Source organism: Cricetulus griseus (genome assembly GCF_003668045.3).
Source record: "Cricetulus griseus strain 17A/GY chromosome 1 unlocalized genomic scaffold, alternate assembly CriGri-PICRH-1.0 chr1_1, whole genome shotgun sequence".
Lineage (NCBI taxonomy): Eukaryota > Metazoa > Chordata > Mammalia > Rodentia > Cricetidae > Cricetulus > Cricetulus griseus.
This window is the reverse complement of record NW_023276807.1, coordinates 237,519,461-237,529,867: the sequence shown is the minus strand read 5'-3', so window position 1 is coordinate 237,529,867 and position 10,407 is coordinate 237,519,461. Positions and strand designations below refer to the sequence as shown.

Sequence of the window (10,407 nt, the reverse complement as noted above, 5' to 3'; positions counted from 1 at the left end):
GCCTTGATGTTCATTTCCCTCTAGTACAATGCACACAGTACTAAACCATTATACTCGGGCATACCAACAGGGTCTCATCGTCACCATGGGGTTGGAGCACTGGAAGGACTGACTGTGCTCCATCGTCAAGCTGCATGCATGAGAAACTGGCCAGCCCAAACAGTGTATTAATCATTAGCAAATGGAACTTTAAGGAGTTCACTAAGTGCTTCCTTAGAAGGTAATATACTGTAAAACTGATGTGGGGGGTTGATCTTTAGGGGACAGGACCACCAACCAATACATGCAGATTTTGTGTGTGGACAGAAGGTACAATTGACATTCAGTTTTGCTAGATAGAAACAGAACTTTAAAAAAAAATGAACTTTTTTTCTTTTTTTGTAAGAAGTAAGTAAATGACTTCAATTTGATTTTTCTAGAGGAAAAAGTAGTAGAAAGTGGGTCTTCATTTTGCAGTTTTCATCTGTACAAATTCTTCATATTTGACTTGTCCGTCTCCATCAATATCTGATTCTCTGATCATTCCATCTCCTTCTTCATCTGTTAGTTTTTCTTCTAAGTTGGTCATGACGTGGCACCGTTCTGCTACGCTGATGTAACCATTCCCATCCTTGTCAAAAACTCGGAATGCCTTGCGGATTTCTTCTTCATAATCTGTATCTTTCATTTTTCTAGCCATCGGGGTCAAGAACTCTGGGAAGTCGGCGGTGTCACTCCCATCATCTTCCACTCCGTTGATCATATCCTGGAACTCAGCTTCTGTTGGGTTCTGACCCAGTGACCACATAACAGTCCCATCACCATCTTTATCAAATATGGAGAAAGTTTCCTTGAATTCAACAATCTGTGCTTCAGTCAGCTGATCAGCCATCGAGAGAGCTAAGGAAGAAAGAGAGGAGCAGGCGAGGGTGCCTGCAGGAAAGCAGGATTTCTTACCGCCGAGGTGCCTCGTACCTGCCACTGTGGCTAATGTGCTACCTGCACTCTGTGCTGAGCCTCAGCTGCAGTACAACTGAGAGTAACAGTAAAGGCCGCACGAACAGGAGACTCCCAGCACCGCTGCCATCAGAAACTCGGTTTTAAGGAACCATCCATTTTAACCATATCAGTGAAATCACAAGGGTAAGTTGCACATTGTGGACAAGCTACACATGGCAGAAACGTGTCTTTCCATACAGGCATATAAGGAGATAAAAATAGCAAGCTGTAATGAATTATCTGAAATAAACCTACTCCTATCCACTACTCCGAGGAGGGACATGAAGGCATATCCTAAAAACATTCTGTAATTTTTAAAAATCTGAGGTCAGAAGACTCTTACTGTTTTTTTTTTTTTTTTTTGAGTTTTCTTACATTTACTCAGACACCATGCTTGGACCCTTTTCTGACAATGCTTATTTAGAATAGCAGTAGTGGGTATGTTCTTCCTTAGGAAAATTTGAATATTTTGCCACAGTTCTTGTCCTCTGAAATGGTTTCAGCATATGTTCCATCTTGGGAAATGAGATTTAAACCCAATCAGTATCTGGTTGTGGATATTGCCAAACATTTTTGCCACCATTATACCAATGGTCATATCTTGTCAGACCTATCATTAAACTAGACAAAGAAATAACAAAAAAAAAACAGAGATTATGGCCATTATCTATCTTGAACATAGGTATTTTTTCAAGAAAATACTTACTAATGAAATTCAACAAGAGTATAAACCATGATGGCATTTCTAAAAACTTAGTTATCTGGGTAGAGCCACAAAGTTCAGAGTAAACGTAAGATGTAAAAAGAAATATAGAATTATTTTTCTCTGAATTTGGACTGCATCTTTTCTTTTTTAAGGTGCATTATTTTAAGAACAAATATTTATTTTGTTACTTTTCATTTACATGCATGTAGATATAACCATGTGAGCTAATGTCACATGTGTAAGATATGAGGAGAGGCAAGACAAAGGCTTTAGATCCCTTAAAGCTGAAGTAATGAGATGGTGGGATTCACTGTATATAAGGACTCCCATAAAAAGATAGGTCCTTTGGAAAATCTGCAAGAATTTTTAAAAGGTGAACCATCTCTGCAAACTCAAAAAGTGATACTTTATTTTAACAATTACTGTACTGTGGAAATAAGTTACTTGTTAATTTTCTAAAATAAAAATAATTAAATAAAATACTTTCTTATAAAATTATAAAGTTCGGTATTTATATTGCCTTAATACTTTATGAAACAGTTTTTATAAAAATGGTTAAAATATGAAAAATAATTATAAAATATATACTTTATGAAAATTAATTAATTAGAAGTATTAGACAGGAGGGATGAACAATCATTTAAAGAAATGAAGGGTCCATATTTTATATTTGTAATATAGAATACCATTTTAAGCATCCTAATTCATGAGGTAGCAAACTTCCAGGTATAAACATGGAATAAATCAGAAGATGCTTCTCATTTCTTAAGTCGCTTACATTTAATTACAGAACTAATGTCACTCTAAGGGAACATTTTCTAAGATAAAAGTGTATACTTTACATTACAAAACATTTTTTATCTTTGACTTTAATAAGAGGTTTTTTTACTCAATAATCAGGGATTTAAAATTGAGTGAATAGAGACTCTTTGTAGGAATTTGGTGCCTGTTATAGGATATTCTGGTTTTGATGTTCACCTAATGTTTAAAACTATGCAGTAATTTAATTGTCACCCCACATCTATACATTTTCTTTTACTCAAAGTACCTACAAGTACAATTTTTCCTCCTTACACTTTTAGCTTACTATTTTGTGCTAATTTTTATATAATGGTAGAATACAGACAGGCATGGAATCTAAACAAAAGTATGGAAAAAAGTCAAGGCAGAGTCAGGGAGAAGCCAGTTAGCCAGTGGAGAAGCAAGATGTGAGGTAACAAAGTCACAAGCATCATGGTAAAATATAAACAAAATGGTGTAGTGACATATTATTTATGATTTATTAAAGCTTGATTGAGGATTCAGATGAAAAATCAATCTCAAGTTATAGAGATCAGGCAGTGGTGATACATACCTTTAATCCTAGCATGCAGAAACTAGGAGGTGGTGGTACTTTAATTCTAGGACTCAGGAATCAGAATTAGACAGATCTAGGTGACTCCAAAGGTAGCAGATCTAGACAAGACTGAATCAGTCTAAAAGATAATTATAGTTCACACTTTTAATGTCAGGACTCAGGAAAGGTATGTAAATCAGTATTAGGAGTCAGTATAAGATTTTCATTCTCCAGCCAAAAAGAAGAGGTAGCAGTTTGAGCCTTGGTGAAGAGCTCATGAGTGGATCAGCCCTTTCCAGCTGAGCTAGAGGTGAGAGCTAGTGGCCAGCTGCGTTGGTTTTCTGATACCCCAATATCAGTTTCTGGGTCATTTAATATTTTGTGATACAAAATGTGTTAATTGTGAGACCTAGTCAGTAACATGACTGAGCCATTGGCCAAACAATTATAAATAATATTAAGCCTCTGAATGTTTATTTTGGGAACTGGTGGTCAGGAGACAAACCTTGATTTACAAGCTACTATTTCTGTGTAGTTAGAATGCAATTAGCCTCCATGATCTCATAGAGACAGGCACTATTAGGAGATAGGTCTTTATTCTAGCAAGTATAGCCTTGTTGGAGGAAGTATGCAATCGTTAGTGTAGGCTTGGAGAAATATGTGTTAAGAAATTCATTACTAATGGTGGAATAAATAAGAAGATCATACTTTTTGTTCCCATGTTTATAGCTACTAATTTTTTCACAACATCTAGAATTTAACCTTTTTGAATGCAGTAATGATTGGCCTTGTTTTGTCTAATGTATGGACAATATCTGAACCATATTTTATTTTCTTTGTTAAACTCAAGTATGAAAGAGAATGACGTTGAGAATATATTTTTGGTAATCCCCTAGGAAATGCTACATGTGATCATGTTGCTTTAGCTGCCATTCTGTTCAAATGCAATTTAATTTAAATATCCACATAATTATTATTGTGTATATTTTGTTATGTCTTATAACTTATTTTTGTTTTGTGGGACCATATTATAAATGTCAGCTACTTATAAAATGTCTAATATATATATATATATATATATATATATATATATATATATATATATCCAGTTATTATATATATATAATATATATAATTATATATAATTATATATAATGATAATGGTTAATTATATCCAATTAAGGGTTATTATAATTGAAATGAGTGCTTAAACTTTTAATAAACATCTATTTGTAATATCCTACCTCTTAGGTCTTAAATACTCTGATAAAAGAGAGCATTATTCATTAAGGCATCACCTGAGGCCAAAAAATAATGGAATTTCAATAAAAGCTTCATTAATTAATCATCAGCTTTTTAAAGCTCTTCTTATTAACACTTCAAAGGAGTATATATGTTCTATTTTCTATAAGTTCTCCCTGTCCTATGACTTTTACTAAATCAATCTCCTTGTTCCAGACGTAAAAAAATTTCTGTTCTCTTTAAAAACATTGTGGGTATCATTATACTTTTCAGGGTAGCAATCTACCAGAGCCCTTTATAACCATCATGGTCGCACGCATACCAAGAATTAATTTTCTGTCTCTCAGCTTCTATTAATATCAAGTACATTAGGTGTTTCATGTCTACCACATTAATGCTTGAATTTTACATGACTTGAGCTTTTACAAGTCCTGTGCATTCTCTCATAGACAAAGTGATTTATCTGTACAACTATCCTATTATATCTGGATAACTGCATTTCCCTTTTCGTCATCAACAACCTGGCTTCTACAATAGATCTGCCCCTCTTTTTGTATGGTGTTTGGCTGTGTGTGTGTGTGTGTGTGTGTGTGTGTGTGTGTTATAGATATTCAATTTACTGATGCCTATTCCACAGAGTATTATTCATTGAACCTTGGTCCATTCCAGATCTTTGTGTTGATTTTCTTCTACGAAAGGAAGAAGTTTCTTCGATGATGGTTGAGAGAGTCCCAAAACTATGATTATAACAATTAGTCATTGGAATAATTTTAATTCTATATTCAATAATGAAAATAAAAGTATTTTGTTCTTCCTTAGGGCCCATGACCCTCCTTCTACTGTTCTTAGGTCATACAATGGTCTCAGGTATGTGTTTTATCTTATAGATTGGGTCTTAAATCTAATCATATAGTTCTTGTTAGTCCCATGGATATTAATCCATGCCAAAAGAAATATCACAAGTTCTCTAATTATATTTTAAGCAAATTTCCAATGCTGTGATGGGATGTGTTCATAAAGTTCTTTGATCTCATGTGGACTGTATGAGGTTAAGCAATGTTATATCTATTATTAAGGTGACTTACATAGAACAAAACTGCATCATATTCCTGCACAAATTTATACTTAAAATAGAAAACAAATGTATACAACTCAAATGTTTTCCTACCCAAGAAGAGCTATAAATATGGCTAGGAAAGTGAATTCCAATGATCTAATGACAATAATTAGGAGAAGAGTCAAATGAACTGCCACAAAATTAATGATTAGAAGAGACAATTCAATAAAGATCTAGAAATAAGGAAGAAAACATGAGCTGAAATGAAGGTAGAATGAAAGAACAAAAAGTAAAACTATGAAATCAACAGATAACAATAAAGTAAGTAATATATTTAATGGAAACATACACAGAAAAAATTATTTACTTGTATGTAATATAGAAAAATTAAATGATTAAATAAAATAATATGATAAATTTAAAATAACATGAGGCAAGAATATGCAGTATTTTTTGGATATTGGCAAAAAGGACCAAATTTTAAAAAGTGGAATAATTCCAAGTAAAACACATAGAAAATATTTGATGTAAAATTACTGAAAAACTTCAAATATAATCAAGTAGTTGTCAATACATATACACCAGTACCAGAGAACACCAAATATACAAAATCACAAAAAAAGGAAAAGTTGCAAGCAAGAAGATGCAATGAACTGCCACAAAACATTCAGTTAGATCAAAGAAATAAAAGAGAGAACCTAGATATAAACTTGTATAATTTTACTAATCTGAAACTTTTCAAATATGCCAAAATACAGTCTTGGACCAGCACACACAGGAAGAGGTTAGAGTCAGTCCATTTTCTGCCCAACTTTCCCTGTTTGAGTCTCCTGAAATTTGGCCCCCAGTGCAGTCTGCAACCAAACCCTGCAGAGAGACCTGGAGGCAGACCCATTCATCCAGCATCTGCTGCCATTCCTATCTTGGACTGGCACCACTGGAAGAGAGAGCCATCTAACATCTGCTGCCTTTTATGTCTTGGACCCACCAGCATCCACCTGGAGAGATCCTTGAACGCATAACCACCAAAAGAGGGAGAGACCCCACCTGTACCCACTGGAAGAAATGATGTGAAGACGACAGTTTATGAACACATTCAACAACAGAGAGACTAATATGACACCACAAGACTCTAGGGATTCTACACCAGCAAGACCTGAACATCCAATGCAGATGAAGGAGAAGAGAACAACTTTATGGAGATTATAGAGACTCTCAAATAGGAAATGAGAAAATTTATTAAAGGAATGTGAGAAAAAACAAACAACTAATGCAAGAAAATGACAAATCTCTTAAATACGGCAAGGGAAGTCAAGAAAAAACCAATCAGGTGACAGAAACAATTTAAACAGTTCAAGACCTGAAAAATGAAATAGAAACAATAAAGAACACATAAACTGAGGGAATGCTGGAAATAGAAAATCTGGATAAACAATCAGGAACTACAGATGCGAGCATAAGCAACAGAATACAAGAGATGGAAGAGAGAATCTCAGGTGCTGAACATAAGCTAGACGAAATAGATTCATCAACCAAAGAAAATCTTAAATCCATTAAATCTTTTAAAAAATATCCAGGAAATATGGGACACTGAGAAAAGGCCAAACCTAAGAATAATAGTTATAAAAGAAGGCAAAGAAGCACAGCTCAAAGGTGCAGAAAGCATATTCAACAAAAATCATTGAAGAGTGCTTTCCCAATCTAAAGAAGAGCATGCCTGTGATAGAACAAGAAGCTTACAGAACACCAAACAGACTGGACCAAAATAAAGTCACCTTGCCACATAGTAATAAAAACATCAAAGATACAAAATAAAGAAAAAAAGGCCATCACCATGCACAAAACTGAAGTCCAAATGGAATAAAGTCTTCAACAAAGATCTAGCCACACTAAACATCCTAGCAGAAAAAGGGGGGGCTACCCTTGAATGAATTGGTGTAGGAGACCACTTCAAAAACATAAAGTCATCAGCATTATGGGACCTCCTGAAACTGAGAAACTTCTTTAAGGCAAAGGACACAGTCAACAAGACAACACAGCATCCCACAAAATGGGAAAAGATCTTCCCCAACCCCACATCTGACAGATGGCTGATTTTCAAAATATACAAAGAATTCAAGAAGCTAATCACCAAAATACCAAATAATCCAATTAAATAGTAGGGTACAGAAATAAATGGAGAATTCTCATTAGAGCAATCTAAAATGTCTGAAAGACACTTAAGAAAGTGCTCAACATCCTTAGCCATCAGGGAAACGAAATCAAAACAATTCTCAGATACCATCTTACACTCTTTAGAATGGCTAAAATTAAAAACAACAATGACAACTTATTTATGCTGGAGAGGATGTGGAGAAAGGAAAACATTCCTCCATTGCTGGGGGGGGGAATACAAACCTGTACAGCCACTTTGGAAATCAGTATGGCAATGTCTCATGAAAATGGAAATCAGTCTACCTAAAGATCCAGCAATACCACTCTTAGGCATATACCCAAAGGATGCACATTCATACAACAAGGACATCTGTTCAACTATGTTCATAGAAGCATTATTTGTAACAGAAAGAGCCTGGAAACAACCAAAATTCCCTTCAAGTAATGAATGGAGAGGAGACCATGATGGTTAAGGAAGATTGAGTCAGGGGATGAATAGAAGAGGAGGGAGCAGAAATGTAAGAAGAGATAAAAGGTGATTTAAAGAAAAGACAATGAATAAGTAACATGGAAACCCACTACTCTATGTTGATTGAAAATATAAGTTAATGAAATGAGAAAAATATGAGAAAGTTTTGAGTAGTGTCTATAAGGCTGGATAATGTTGTTCTTATAATCAGTGTATTACTAGATAAAAATCTGAGTGCTAGGTCAGAAGTACCTTCTTTTTCTGGTAAGGCTATTTTCAGAGTCCTCCCCCGCCCAATAAAGCACTATTTTGATCAGATCCAATTGAAATTCCAACAGAAGATTAATACAACATAATACAAAATAATCAATATGTAAACATGAAGAAAACAAAAATAGCAATAAAACAGGCCATGTATTTTTATAGAGAATTGTGAAGACACACAGAAATTAAACTGGGACTAATCTGAAAGCATTATCCCCTGCTAGCATTTGTAGCACAGAACTTGTTTTATTATGCAGAAAAGGCATCCACCCACTAACATAGTTTTGCACTGTATGTGCTATAATAGCAATTTGACTGAAAAACCTCCCCACTGACACAATAATGGCATAACATTTGTCGGGTAAACAACATGTCTTTTATTGGACTTGAGGTCCACCTCACATGCCTAGTAATGTAAATTCCGTCAAAATCCCATGCTGAAAGTGTTTTAGGCTTTAATAGAGAGTTTACTGAAGCTGTTAAGGTCATTTCACATAGTTCCAAGTTGCTTCCCAATACTTTTACTCTTAGACACATATTATCCTCTGCATTAAACAGAGAACCACCTATTTGTGTTGAATAGTAAGAATGCAGGAATAACATATGCTTATGTTGCTGAGATATACAGATGTTGAATGGCAAGCACTAACCCGGGCAGTTATATCACCCACATCATTTCCAGTCTCTGGGATTTTTGTGGCAGAGTAGAAAGAAAAAAAAAGTGTAAGGCTAAGGCTAGAAGTTAAAAAGGAAGTCTGTAAAAGACTGCCTTCAGGAGAACACAGCCATGACAATCATGATCTCACAGAATCTAAAGTGAGACTTGACAAGACTGGGTCTGCCAAAATTCAATCCTAGATCATGGAGGGGCTCACAGAGAAATAGAACTCCCAGTGGAACTATTATTCACTGATGAATTCTGTTGGAAGGATTGTAGTCAACCATATTGTGCTCACTTTCAAAAGCTTCTCCAAGCTCATAGTGCCAAGAGGGTTCCAGTCAAACTCAAGGTGTTGCTAAGACAAGCAAAAGATATGAATGCAGAAAATAATTTTAGGACAGAGGGGACTATAATATATACAGTTTAAAAAGTAGCTCTGGTGTTTGGTGACAGGATCTACACCAGAATTTACTATTCATATATATATTATATATATAATATATATAATATATATATGAAATTGTCAAGAAATTAATATAATTTATTGAATCTTTGGCATACATAATTCTACAATTTTATATTCCTGAAAGAGATAGAAGTCTGAATTAATAACCAACATACATTTAACTACACTCACAAAAACACAGGCAATGGATAATCCCACTTTACCAAAAGCCAAAAGAAATATGATCCTTTTTGTGCACTAATGTTCTTCGATTTTTATTCTCTGCAGCATGGCCAGTTAAGAGTCACAGTGTTAAACTTCAGGTATTGCAAACACAAGATTTTCATATGAATGTTGAAGGAAATATTGACCCACAGATTTAATTACTATTTAGAAATATAATACTTAGATACTCCCCATAATGACTTCCCTAGTCATAAACTCTTAGCCAAACAATGGTTAATGTATTGTTTTCACATTGAAAAGAAGGACATAAACACTATCTGTACATGGTGGGTTTCTCCAATGATATTGGGCCATTCTTGAACTAATGGGTATATTTTGCCAAGGTGGTAATTATTGTGTCTGTAAGAGGTCACAGCTGATTATGACTGTTGATTACATTTCACTTCCTGTAGCTTTTGGAGTCCCTTCTTCCACTAAAAAATGGCAAGACAATAGAAATGGAGGTCCCAAATCTGTAAGTGCTTGATATTACCAAGTTTGTTTTGTGGTATTTTGAGTACTATAGTTTTCCGTTCAAGTTCTAGATAATAAACTTTTAGAAGGACAAAATTCTCTGACTTTTGCATGGTCAGTGAAAACTCATTTGCCAATAATTTCAAAAGACATATTTTAATACACCAAAAGATGTTTTGCATTCCTGGCTCTTATCTTTTTATATGTACTTCTGTCTTAGCTAGTAGGGTTACTATTGTCTTCCTGTAAAGTAAAAGTAATTACACTAATTCTCTCTGTATATTGAAGGATCTAAAGAAGGAGAATTCCTTATCAATTTTGAAAGAAATCAATGATTCCTATCTTAATCATCCTTGCTCCTCTAACTTAAACTTTGCTGACAATCTCAGTTTAACC

General features: G+C 34.5%; 1 non-coding gene across 1 annotated transcript; it reads right to left on the bottom strand.

Moving 5' to 3' along the window:
• Positions 1-445: 445 nt before the first annotated feature.
• On the bottom strand, positions 446-871 carry LOC100759184. The gene has a single exon (XR_003480820.1). It is a non-coding gene; the product is annotated as a calmodulin-1 (transcript).
• Positions 872-10,407: the final 9,536 nt, after the last annotated feature.